Raw genomic sequence first — 13,877 nt, 5'->3', positions numbered from 1 at the left:
AGTGGAAAATGTGCTGAGAGCGGGGCGGCGGAAGGTGAACGCGGGACGAGACGGGCGCCACAGCGACTGAGCCCCCTAGTGACCCGCGCGCCCGTGCGGCGAGTATTCGCGGCTGCTCCCGGCAAAAGGCCGAATTAAACGACCTCGTTGAGGCCACGCGCTAATTGACAAGTTTGTGCGATTCAAAGCCGACGCAGGACAGAACCCCATTACCGATGCCCTACTCCCAACTAATTGCCGCCGTGGCATCTGTAAAGCTGACGTTGTGGAGTTCAATGAATTACCGCGGACCATATTCTAACTAGTACTTTATTTTTTCGATTACCATTTCAGGTAAACCTACAATTACGCTTTTGCCATATCGCAACGTGCTCATAAACGCCGAACTTTGTTATCGTAAAGCTACGGCGGTATTGTCGTAAAAGTGCGACTTTTACCACGTAAAAATCAAGGCTAAAACTTAATTCTCACAAAAGTGTGAGTGTTCTCATAAATCTACAGCTTGTTTTTATTCCAATTACTATGTAAACGTTCGCAAAGCAATGAGTTAATTCTCGTAATTTAGCTTTTTTTTTTGAAATATTACAACTTCGTTCTCGTAAACGTTTTGCAGCTCAGCCTTTTTTTCTTGTTAACTTACAACTTCATTTTCGTTAAACTGCTCATTTCTTCGTACAGGTACGATATTTAAGATGCTCCACTCGAAATGTCGGAAAGGCGCCGAATGCAAATCGCCAAAACAAGGTGTCAAAAATGAGCACACAAGCCGTTTATCTCAGCGGCGGAATATTGTTATGCGAGTCACATTTGTCTTTATTTAGAATACACGCATACCCCAACCACTGTGATCAACCTTGTAAGAGAACATAAAAGTCAATAGAGGGGAAAATTGTATGGGTGACACGAGTAGGACTTGACACCACGGGGTCCTTGACGTGGGGGATGGGCAGGGGGCGCACGTCGGGCGCATGTCTAATCAACCGTTTAGCATTTGACTTTAACGCTGAAATTCCGCGTTTGTATCCGCGGAGGGTCGGCGGTCAAGGCCGTCGAGATACGGACGGGGGAGAGGGGGGGGGGGGGGGTGGGGTTGGGGGGCGGCACTCCAGATGAGCGCTGCGAGACGAGGATTAGCGTCGTCGGGCCGGTGAGTCATAGAAGTGCTCTCCGCATGGGGAATTACACACAAACACACAAACCTGATTAAGAGCAAATTAAGTCTGGAAGCAAAGACTTTTAAGACTAAGCTAGGGAAATGTCAGAAAACACAGACAGGCAGCGATAGACCTGTTATCACTGAAGCGCACACAAAAAAAGAAAATTACTCCTGGAATTAAATCATAGTAGGACGAGAGCAAAATTGTCATTTAATGGGAATAAAGTCGGAATTTGAAGACAAACAAGTCATAGCTTCACAACGATACAGCGGTAATATTACAGGGAAAATGTTGCAATCCTACTTGGAAAGTCGGACCTTTACATGCTTGAGGAAAAGAATATTACAGAGAAAGAACGCGAAATTCTTAGAGAATAACATCATCATTTTAGGGACCACGATATCAGTCACAACTACATTCTTGGAAAACCATTGATTTCAATCGTGTAAAGCCACGCCCTCATTCTGGTCGAAGAACAGTTTTCATCTTGTAAGATTGAGATAAAGTCAAGTTAATTCTTGCAAACGTTCCGATTTATTCTTGTCAAGATACGACTTAATGGTGGTAAAAGTATGACTTTCATTTTTGTAAAATTTGTAAAAAGATGTATTCTCATTTGTCGTCCTTTTTTTTATTATTTGTTTTTGTAACGTCACAACTTTATATTTTTGGAGAAGTATGACTTCATTCTTGTAAAGCCGCTACTTCATTCTTTCTACTTTCTTTTTGTAAAATGAAGACTCCCAAAGCCACAAAAGCCTCAACTTTGTTACGATTTCCTTCTTGTTAAACCGCGACTTCATTCTGATAAAAGGCACAGCTTTATTCATGTGAAGTCAGTTTTGACTTCACATGAATTACTTCTCATAGACACACATTAATTATTGTAAATGTTTCGACTTCATTCTTGTAAATGTATTCATGATTTCCTCTCGGTAAAAATATGGCTTTCGTCTCCTAAATGTAAGATTTCTTCTCGAGGACTGTGACTTCTTTGTCGAAAAACTTTGTAATGCCATAACGTCGTTATTGTAAATGTCTGACTTCATTCTTGTAAAGCTGAGAGTTCTTTCTTGTAAAAAGTACGACTTTCTTTTTGAAAAATCAAGACTCCCAAAGCCGCTAAAGCCTTGTCTTTCATTCTTGTAAACGGTACTACTTAATTCTTGTCAAGTCACAAATGAACTGTGGTAAAAGTACAACTTCATTCTCTTATGATTAAGACATCAGACTTTATTTTTGTAAAAATAAAATCAATACACTCACAAAATTACGACTTTCTTGGGCACGGTGAAATGTTGACACGAAACCCCCCCCCCCCCCCACACACGACCCCTGCCCCCTTCCTCCTACTCACAGGGGTCCTGCGATATCTCGGCTGTCTCCTTCTGTGCCTGAATAGCCACATTGTGCCGTTATCCATTTCGAATTTGCGGACCTTTCTGGCGCCGCGCACACACCTGTCAAGCCATGTCCTTGGCGCCTCGGACCCCCACCCCTCCACCGACCGCCACCCACCCGCGACACACATGCTTATTGAACCCAGAGCACGCACCCTCAGATAGAATCAAATAAACACGCATACGCACAGCCTTTATTGGAAACACACGCCCATTGCCAAGGTTGCGTTCAGTGCGCCTCAGAAGTTGCCGAGGGTCAAGTTGCATATTTGCCAAGGCGGGCGGGCGGGGGGGGGGGGGGGGGCTCGTGAGTGGGAGGGAGTGGTCGCGGCACACGGGGGCACACGAGGTTGGAGCGGGGCGCACGAGCTTGCAAGCGGAAAACACGATTCAGAAGTAAACGACTGGTAACTTGAGCCAGACCTGAAATCATTTGCAGATTCTCTACCTTATGGGGGGGGGGGGGCCCTGATATTGGGGCCTTCGCGAGGCATCTGCTAAAGATAAATAAACGCCTCCCTCAAACAGACTCCATCGGGCGGTGTCTGAATAAAATGGCCAGAAACTAAAGTTATCTCCATTCATACGGCCACACTGAGAAGAATATGTCCACTCAAATGAAGTCAATTGAGTCCAAAAAAAGTTACAATTTCATGAGAACAAAGTAGGAATATGAGGAAAATGTCCTAATTTTATAAGGCCTCAATGTTACTTCATGCAAAACGGAACCCCAAAGTAGTAAAGAAAACGTACAGTGACCAACCCTAAACCAGTCCTAACCTGAATCCTACCCCCAAACCTAAACCTCATCCAAAAACCTAAAATAAACTTAACCACTTTCTCGAAACCGTAACCCTAACCCAGAACCCAAAACTGAAACCTAAGCTATAACCCTTACCCTAGCACATAACTTTAAACCTAAACCTGACCAAACACCTTACTCATAATCTGAACCAATCTAAACCGAACCCCGAATCCCCCACACTCAAGACAAACCAATACTATGCCCAAGCTGATGAAATGGCTAAAGTATGGAGGAATGACTTACCGAGGGCATTAAAAACACATAATGCCACCAGGAAGAAAACATAGCCTTCCTTTCAGACATAAATCTAGCAGGCAGTGCATGTATCAGAGAGTGATACAGAATGAATGTATGTGTTGAAATGAAATAAGCAATTGTGTCAAGACCCAAATTAATTATACATGCATTGTGGATAGTAGCACTTAATGATGTTGCTGGTTGGACTCTAACCTTTAAACCACTTTACTTGCTTGCAGGCCGCTACTGTATGTCCATTTCCGCATGTACTGCATCAGAGATAACCTTCACCTACATATGCTGTCTGCCTTATAGTACACACTGGAGTGCATCGCCGATGGAACCTCCGAGCCCCAAGGCTAACCGGCCACTAAATCATATTTGTAGATTCATATTAAACACGCGGGCCCGAGGAGAAGTCGGAGCCGTGACGAGGAACGACAGGCATCGCCGTCCCGCGGAAAGTCTGCGCTGCATTACTGCATGCGAAGGCACCGTTTTGACAGCATCTGCTCTCAAGTAACTAGGCGAATCATGTTTTGTTTAAATAAAACACGAGGACAAGCACCAACCCGGTCTTCGAAATCTGGATAGCAACAACCGAGAAGGCAACGGATTTCACCATCGACTGGATATGCAAGTCAGTCAATCCAGCCATGCTTTTGTCACGGAAAAATCCTCCATTGTCCTTTGAAAGCGGTTATATAAACCGGAGTCCAAAAATGCAGGCATGTGGGACGAGAACTGATGCACGAGCAGATGGGAGACTCTAGTGAAGTGAACCAACACCACTCTGGCGATTCTTTCCCCTAGCATTGCGGTTCCACACACAGCCATTGGAGCTTTAGAGTTTACATAGCAGACTCGGTCTTAAACCTATCACCATTCATCCTTAAAGTCCTGAAAGCATAATCATGAATGACAGAACAGTTGGCACGACTTCATTTTTGAGAACAACTTATCAAATCCAAACCCAATCTTGAACCAAACCCTGAATATTCTAAACCGAATCAGAAACTCAAACCGGACCCTGAACCGAACTCAACATTAGCCACAAATTCCTAACACCAACCCCGGGCCTAACTCTAAACTCAGCCAGAACCTCTCATCCTAACAAAACCGATACCTCTAATCGATCCCAACATAAACCGCAAACCCCTCATTCCAAACCTTAACCAAACTAAAAAGCTAACCAGAAACGCCAGTCCTAACCCAAACCAAATCAAACCTTATTGTAGCACTAAAATAACCCAGACATAAATACTAGAATATATATATATATATATATATATATATATATATATATTCTGTATGGCTGGAATTTTGTAAGATTGACTGATTGTAGCAGAAGCCTCGCTTGACTATAAATGCAGGAATGTTTGTTGCTGTTGTTTTTGTATTCTTGGGATCAGGTCACCTGAGTCAAATTTCATCAGAATAATTCATTCTATCTATTTTAGATAACTGTGTCACAGGAGCCCACAGCACAGACCATATAAATGTTAGCAGTCAGCATATTTCCCGCTCTCCCAACCTGGTCAGGAATGAGGTTTCAGAATGAGGTTTAAGGGTCATGAGATGAGTTCGGCATATTTTGCATGCCATTAAAGTTGTACGCGAAAACAAATTGTCGCCGCGCGCTAACAGACGCGGCGAGACAGATGGCCACCGGAGTGGGGTTTCTTATGCATGACGAATTGGCGCATCTGCTGGTGTGATTGCGCGGGGCTGGCGGTCCGGAGAAGTTCTCAAGAAAACAGGAGGAAGCGACGGCGGAAAACAAACAAACAAGAGCCACGCTGGCATCTGTTGCCCAAGCCAGGAATCCTGCAGGAAATCAAGGTGGTGGGGAGACATCCTGCAAAAATCAAGGATCGGTGCGCACGTGGGGGCACGGCCCAAAAAGCCTCGTTGCACCTTGTCATCGCCATCTTACACTTAACCGCACTGAGAAGGAAAGACAAAACTGAGGGTGGAGGCCTCATGCTTACCCTAACCCTAACATAACCCGAACCCCCTTATTATGAAAGGACTATGTGGGTGGCGGCCTAACCAATAACCCCTTGTTACGGGTTGACAAAACAAACTCCGAAGAAAATTAAAGCTCACCCTCACCACTAACCCTGAACCTAAACATTATTCTACCCCATTGTGGCCCGGACGCCTTGACACACCCCATCATCACTGTTTTATGAATTAACTCCAAGGACTTGTCAGAAACAGATTGAAAAGGAGACGCTCAAATTGTGAAGCGTTTGCATAGCCTCTGTCCAGACCTGCCCCGATTCCTTTTCATTTCAGTCGCATTTCCTAATTGGATGTGAGGGCAGTTTGACGCACATGCTGTCCCCTCAGTAAGAAGGGGCGGGAAGGGAGGGGGGAGGGAAAGGCAGAGCACGGAGCCCCCTCGGAGTCCTCCTCCCTGTTTGCCTGCAGTGCAGCGATAGAGAAGGTTGCAATCGTCTTTGCCTGCCTGCAGTGTATCCACAGACGTGAAGGGGCAAAATCGATGCACAGAAATCGCTTCATTCCTGCTCAATTTCATCCCGCCAGGATCATTAAAAGTGTCTTCCGATGCAGAGCTCTCTCCGGGGATTGCTATGACATCATGCGTGCAGATGTTCCAGCTCGGATATGTACTGTTGACTCGCAAAACTTAACGAGACTCAAAATCCGAAATGAAAATTGCTTCCGCCAAATACAACAAACGGCGTTGTTCGCGTTTTACACAACTTTGAGCGATGATAACGCCAACCGAGAGGCATAAATTAGCAGATTACCTGCGTGTCACGGCTGGATCCAAGCTGCAGGAGCAATTATTTCTGCTACGCCGCAATTGCGGGAAAAGGGCTTTCCAGCTGTGTTCCGACACAAAGCTGGCTCGCCGCGCCGGCCCTAAAACATCAACAAGATTGCAGGAGCCTGGCCTTTCGCGGCGCTCATTAGCGACACCTTGGCTAAATGGACCGCTGGTGCCGAGTTGCCCGGGAGACAATTCAGGAAACGCCTGAATAGATAAGGAATAAAAAGGAACAAAGCAATCCTTGTTGTCTTTGCCAATCAATGATGGGCTGTTCATTAGGAGGGCCTGTTCTGCACTGGGAATTAAAAGAAAACGCAACAATGGCGGTTACAGATAACTCGAGCGTTCGGCTGGCTAGAACTACACTAACCTTATTAATCATTGTGGGCAGAAATTCCATAAAGAGTTGCCCTACATTGACCCCCGCTCGTGCGTGGCAGTCAACGCAGAAGTTTGACGCCCGTTTTCTCCCCCCCCCCCCCGGGCTGACTTTTAACAACATTTATTATGTATGTGAGGGTAAAAGGGGTCCATGAGAAGATTATAAAAGCTTAACATTTTGATGAGATTAATCCTCCTATCAATCGTCGTCTCGCATACCATTGTGAGCTAATTACTGCGCAGCGGTCGGCGAGCAAATAACATTCATTTCACTGCTTCTGAGAATCATGAAAGATATACATGCATATTATGGGTTTGCAAAGGAGTAGGAAATGGGTGCCTCACAGCCGGAAGAGGATCGGACAAGTCAAATCCGACCGTTTTGTCATTCTGATCGCCCCAATGATAAAATGTACAGCATAGGTGTCAAACTCAAGGCCCCCGGGCAAATCATGCTCGTCCACCTCCGTGACTTTTGCTCAATAATAATGTTGCGATTTTGCATTTTTATGTTTCCAAAACCTTCTTCTACACCAACTTAAACAATACTTGAACAAACTATTATCCTTGTCTTCTGATTTCAAAGCGTCAAACTTACCCTAACCTTTACACTCAACACAAACATAACTCTATCCCCTTTGTGAAAGAAGACTTAAGGACCTGGCCCTAACCTAAAACTAACCACCAACTACCTAACCCACAAACCCTATACCTAAACAAAACCCTAATCCTAACCCTAACGCACTTGTTATGGAATGACAAAACTCTGAGCCCGCAGCCCTGCTGCACCGCCGTAACGTTGAATTCCGCTGAGGGTATCTTTTGGAACGCCGAAAAAAAAAAAAAAAAAAAAAAAAAAAAGAATATACGGAAACATTTCTGGATTTGTCCTTCATCGAGATAGAAATTCCAGACCAAGACTTGAGATTGAAACAACCTGAAATGATAATCGTGGGATTGTTGGGAATTCCTGCCGACTTCGAGGTGGCAATTTCGGTAAACCGGGGAACATCCGAAATACCCCGTCCACTGCGAGGGGGGGCAGGGGGGGACGAGTTGATGTCCCTGCGCAGGAAGAGAGTCCCGCGCTACCTGCGCGCCTGTGCCATCATGTGTGCTGCTGCTTATTATTTGGCTGAATGAGCCGCAGTGGCACTCGTGGGGCTGTGTTTTGACATAATGACTGATTACAGTCTTGCGGCGACCAGTTTAAGAAATCCCACAGTTGCCAGTCGCCATCGCATCACAGGAACCACTGACAATTGCCCGAAGGGTTCCGACTGTTGAATGGAACTGCTGAGATTAGTCAATATTACACATTTCAGGACTGACCATGAACCGAAACACACAAATTAATGACGGGAATTCACCGCCGTTTGTCGCTTTAGGGCCACCGTAGGTTCCCTTGTGTCCGGTAATGCAGGAGTGAGCCAAAACAAATCATAAAAATTTACCGTTTGGACCTCGGAGACCTCATAGCTCGCTGTAATTTTTAAACGCTTAGAGGAGGGCGCAAGAAGTGATGATTTTTCTCAGCTTTTTTTTTTTTTTTTTTTTTACCGACACTGACATTTCCTTCGGCTGTCGTACCGGTAACAGAGGCAGGGCGGAAAGGGAATACGATGCAGAAACTGGGCTAAACAAAAAGTATGAAAAAATAAATAAATAACCAAAACAAAGCAGACATCTGTTAGCATACAGCCAGGAATTAAATCTCAATTAAAACAAAAGCGATAATACCTTAGTAGGATGTGTAAGGTAAAAATAAATAAATACATAAATAAAACCAAGCGCTCTTATCTAAAAACGTCTAGAGTTTAGCTTTTGCAGTTGAGCAGAAAATTGGGTTTGGGATGTTTGACATCCAAACCCCACTTCTCTCCTCATCTTGGTGTTGAATTGTCAATGTCCAACAAGATCTATGATTGTTGCTCGGCTGTTACGTCTCCAATTTGTGGAGAATCAGTTTATTTTATTTATTTATTTATTTTGGTACCCTGTTTTCCATTATTTGTGCTCTTTCTATGACACTCTAGCATGCCACAAGATGGTGCCAAAGCCTTGTCTAAATAGGAATTGGTACCAAGGAAGTACTGTGAACATAAATGGAATGCTTTGGGATGCATGGTTAGTGATAGATTTATGGTTTAAACTATGAATATTAGCCATTATCGCGGCCCCTCCCGGATTGCTGTACTCGTGCGAATATTTTCCCTTTCGCCACGAACATTTTACCCCCGCGGACGACTGCCCCCGCGCTAGGCCGCCTGCCGCTCACGAACGAAGGGAGCGACAGGCGGCTGTATAGCACGCAGAACAATCTCAGTCTACGGCCGGCGCGCGCCAGCAAACAAAAGACGTCAGCACTTTTCAAAACGCCAGCTCCCAGGCAGTCAATTAGTTCCAAGGTGAGGTGAAAATGCGCAGTCCTTTAAGTGGCTTTGCTCCGTTGAGGCGGTGCGTCAATGCCGCTTTGCCCACTCCCGAGATGACAAAGGGCTGGCAGGAGTTGTTTATTTTTCCACAGCTCATACGGTGGCACGGCGACGTGTGACCAGAACAGCGGGTGTTTGAAAAGCGCTTTTTCTTTCCATTCCCAGTTCTCGACGAAACCGTCCTGGAAGAGCCTCGTCTCGCGCGCTCCTGAGTCCAATCCGAGGCTATTGATTAGTAGAATCAATTTGCTCCGAGGCAAAAGCGCTGCGATTCATTCGGAAGCTACAAGTGGAATCAGATTCGGATAAACCCGACGAATGCGTCCTCCTTTAATGCATTACAAATGTACCGCGGTTTAATTAAAGCCAGAAGAAAGGGCCCCACATAATACAAGCTCCATTGTGGCGTTATCCACCTGCATGAAAACCTTTTAATTACCTGCCCACTGAAGCACTACTACACTCTGTAAATCTTCTCAAGTATGAATGGGAGAATGGTATTTCCATTTAAGTGACATTCAGCAGGGTGTGCAATCATTCAGAATGCTTTTTAGTGCGGGAAGAAAGTCATCATTTGTCAACATTTTGTGGCAAATGGTGAGAATGCGGTGTTGTGTGTTTTGACAGGATGCGGTGATGGTACAGGCGCGGGGGGGAGGGGGGGGGGGGGTTTGGCTTTTCCCGTGTGGCTTAAGTGGCGAAAAGGGAACGCCGATTGCATTGTGAGCAATTCCGCATCTCATCCTTGCAAATACAGAATACAAATCTTCATCTCCCGCTGCTGGGCAATTAGTGGTCAGATCAGGAGGTCCCGATGGTCCGGTGGTGAGGCGCAAACACGAACCGCCGTTTCCATTCATTTGTATGCGGCTGCAGGTGCACCACCTTATTTTGCATTCAGGCCCGAACCTGCCTCCCAAACAGGCCATAAATTAACTTGCCTCCGAGCTCCAGTCGCGGAGAAGCATTGCATCTTTGTTTCAATTCGCCCGCTTGGTCGGAGGTTGGCGATACAAAAGGGAAAAGGTCAGCGATATTGCCGAAAAAACGTGCGCAAAACCCGTGTGGACAAATATATCAGACTTTTATAGGCTCGTAAACTGGCTTTGTCAGTTTGATCGCTTTTGGATACCGTCTCACGCTACCGGCGCTGTTAAATGCTGCGCTGCCATTTTTGGGTCCCATCATATTGTCAATAGCAGCAATAGTTACAACGTTGATGATGTTTGAGCGTGACTAAATGTTTTGACTCCGCTGGGGACGACTTCGCAAAGTGTCAGGGGGTGACTCGTAGATGATTAAACCAGCGGGCCTTCACGTTATATATGTATGATTTTGTTTTATAATTTTTTTTTTTTTTTTTGAAAACACTAGATGTTGCCACCGGCTTCGCAACTCCAATTTTAACGCTGACTGACTCCGTTCCGAACGTGACCGAGCGACTCGCGAGTGTAACAATGGATATTTAATTAGCAGCTCGAGGCTGATTTCACGGTCAACCGGCAATCTCATCCGACTGCGTGCTAAACGTCGGGCGAGTAGAGAGGTCCTTCAATTCCCCTCATACTTGTCATATTGTGCTGCCAGCGAAGGATACACACGCGCGACGCTATCGCGTCCGAAAAAATGAAGTACAATTTCGCTCGTTCAGATCACGCTAAATAGCCGCGACGTCGCTCGATGTCCTTGAACGCAGTCAAGGGAAAACGACTACGTCGGTCGTCAGATCGGTTCAAACTCGGCACTTTCCTCGCTTCTCTGAATTTTCTTCGACTTCCGAGAGATCATTTGGATTTGCACGGCCTCGTTTGTCATCGAGAACCCCGTCATTCTGACTGACTTCTGCTTTTCAAACCTGTCCGGCATCTCACTCACTGCTGTCAGTGATCAGGTATAACTAGGACGGATTTTTCAAAGGAAATAGTTGTGCTCTAGTAGTAGTTTGAAGGCTATATTTATGTATCTTTTTTTTTGTTTTTTTTGTTTTTTTTCCCTTGCAGAATGAAATTTCCAGCTTGGGCTGAGCTAAACAGGCCAGTGGACTTGTTGGGATGTTGCACATTCCCTGCAGGAAAGAGGCTTACGGCGGTGGTTGCCTTGGTGACCCACTTGTTTGCCGGAATTCCAAGCTCCTTGGAACTTTTTTTTTTGGGAGGCCAAATATGCTCGGAGATTTAGTTTGTATTCATACTGAACCAAATGTCCTAAATATGAAAAGTCTAATACACGGCATGAGAAACGGAAGCAAAGACTCTCGTGCTGCTTATTTATCTTGAAAAGGACGACTCGTGGGGACACGCCTACCAGGGATTCTTCAAAGTTGGGAGGTGCGTCAGATGCAGTACAATAATACCAGTAGGGGGCGCAATGTATCTACCAGAATGTCAACGAAGGTCAAGATTGGGCCTCGGGTCTCCTCCGCCTACGGTTTCGAATCCAGAGGACAAGTTTGGATACTGGTCCCTCCTTGCTTCTTTTGCAGCGATCCTAAAATGGTTGCTTCAAACCAAAATGTCTTTTTCGCCATGGCTTTAAGATTTTTTTCGAAGCTCTACTTGTGATTGACAGGCCGCAAAATCTATCGGACGGGTTTGTCTCTAAAGGACCCCGGATATGAGCCAAAATCACCTTAAAATGGACACTTGGCAAAATGGCAGAGTGCCTGTGTGTTTTTGAGCATGGCTTTTTTTGTGGGTCTCCTCATGACAGACATGCCATCATGTTGCTAAGTCAAACTAGCTTAGGGGGGGGGGGGCTGAATTTTTAAACTCAACTTATTAAATTGGGTTTCATGGCGAATCATCAAACTTGGCTGCCATGCTCCGCCCACACGACCATTTAGCTTCACACATTCGTCCCGTGTAAGTGATCGAAATTTGGTAGCAACGGGACAAAAGCTCGAGAACAAGTTTGCTTTGGAAGTAGCGGGAAGCCCTCGTTAATTTCGAATTGAGAATTTGAATGAAGAATCACAACACGGCCGTTTCAAGCGGACCTTCGCACCACAGCATGCAGTCGTCGCCTTAATCCGAGACACAAAAACACGCTTCCTCAACCGGAGCGGCGATAAATTAACCTCTATTAGTGTACCCGAACTGTGTCGCTTTTGTATTCGCCCCGTAAAACAAGTCTGCCGCGGAGGAGCCACTGATGGAAATGTTGATAAATTGGACACGAGTGTGTTTTCTCCTAATTTGCCGTTTGTCAAACGCTGACCAATTTGCATGTCGGGGGACCCAAAATCTGATTGTCGTGAACGTTCCTCATCTTAACACACCAAATCCGAGCAAATGTCTCATTGCCTTGCTAAATGAGTGACCATGTGAGGATAGCACACAAATCTTTAGAATTACAAATACAAAACACACCAGTTAATCCTGCACAATTCTGCCATTTCATCTCATTTTGCTTCAAATCACAAAGCTCTCCGCAACCGACCTCCCGTGGACGTTTTATTCCATGATCGCACTTGTCCCTACAGGGAAGGAGTCAAAGGTTATTTTGCCTTTGAACCGAGTGCTTTCCAAACAACTTGCACTTCATGTAGATTATCAAAAGATGCCAGATGGTCCTTCACTGTCCTTCTTCGTGCAACTGTAAAGCCACCGTAGGGATGGAACACAACCGAGTCCCCCCCCCCCACCGCACATACACACACACACCATGTGAATACACGTACACAAATGCAAATGTGGCATTAATGGCTATTACAAGAAGAAGAAGAAGAAGGGCAACGCGTTGCTGTCACACTCACCGCGTCCTCCCGATTGCAAGCGGCGAGCTCCGAATCCTGGGAATCCAAAACGAGGTCGATATCCAGCTCCGGTGGGGGGTGCACCACAATGAAGGTTGCATCCACGCGCCTTACATCCCACGTGCCTCATAAAATAATTGAAAAAATAAAAACAATAAAAAAATAAATAAAAAAAAAGATATCCAGATTTGTATTTGTTTTTTTTTTTGTTTTGTTTGGTTTTTTTGGGGGGGAGGGGGGTGGGGGGGTGTGGGAGGAGGGCACAAACCGCACGTTTTACAGCACGAAGCACATTGTGCGCACCGGCTGAGTCGTATCCAGCAAAGACTGAAAGAGAGAGAGAGAGAGAGAGTGTGGGTAGGTGAAAGAGTGGAAGTGGGAGGGATGGGGATGGGGGGGGGGGGGGGGGGGGCGCACACACACACACACACACATCGCCGCTCTCGTCATATACTCGGGCTCCACCTAGCAGCAAACATGAGATGCGCCTGCATGCCCAGCATCTCTGCAAGTGCCTCAAGGACCCACATGGTATGATGACAACGTCTGCATTATTCATGGGCTTCGCTTGACAATGCAAGGACAACGCGGCGGGGGGGGGCTGAAAAAAATAAATAAAAAATATATAAATATATTTATATTTCACAGCAATAATATTCAAAAGTCATCGTTTTTTTTTGAGAATACATTCAAAGTTTTGAAAAACAAAAATAGACATAAATGTTTGGGTGAAGGTGCGATGTCGAGTAGCACAGTGGTTCTATGAAAAATGTAAACATTTAAATTTAATTAAAAAAAATAAAAAAATAAAAAGCTTTCAAAGTGCCATTGTAGCATTGGGTTTGTGTCGACAAAGAGGCAGCGGTTTTATCCCATAATTTTATTCGTAAAGGTTGTGTAAACGT

At 45.4% G+C, this 13,877-nt stretch overlaps 1 protein-coding gene across 1 annotated transcript in view; it reads right to left on the bottom strand.

Moving 5' to 3' along the window:
- Positions 1-13,628, bottom strand: part of LOC133397801 (adhesion G protein-coupled receptor L3-like) — a 125,771-nt gene extending 112,143 nt beyond the window's left edge. The window contains exons 1-2 of the mRNA XM_061669113.1: positions 13,406-13,628; positions 12,973-13,299 (exon numbers count right to left, since the gene is read on the bottom strand). The gene's annotated coding sequence lies outside the window, so the exon portion shown is untranslated. The remainder of the gene's footprint in view (positions 1-12,972; positions 13,300-13,405) is intronic.
- Between the last annotated feature and the right edge of the window lie 249 nt (positions 13,629-13,877).

Source organism: Phycodurus eques, chromosome 23 (assembly GCF_024500275.1).
Source record: "Phycodurus eques isolate BA_2022a chromosome 23, UOR_Pequ_1.1, whole genome shotgun sequence".
Classification (NCBI taxonomy): Eukaryota; Metazoa; Chordata; class Actinopteri; order Syngnathiformes; family Syngnathidae; genus Phycodurus; species Phycodurus eques.
Note: the sequence above shows the minus strand (reverse complement) of the source record. Positions and strands in the feature narration are given on the sequence as shown.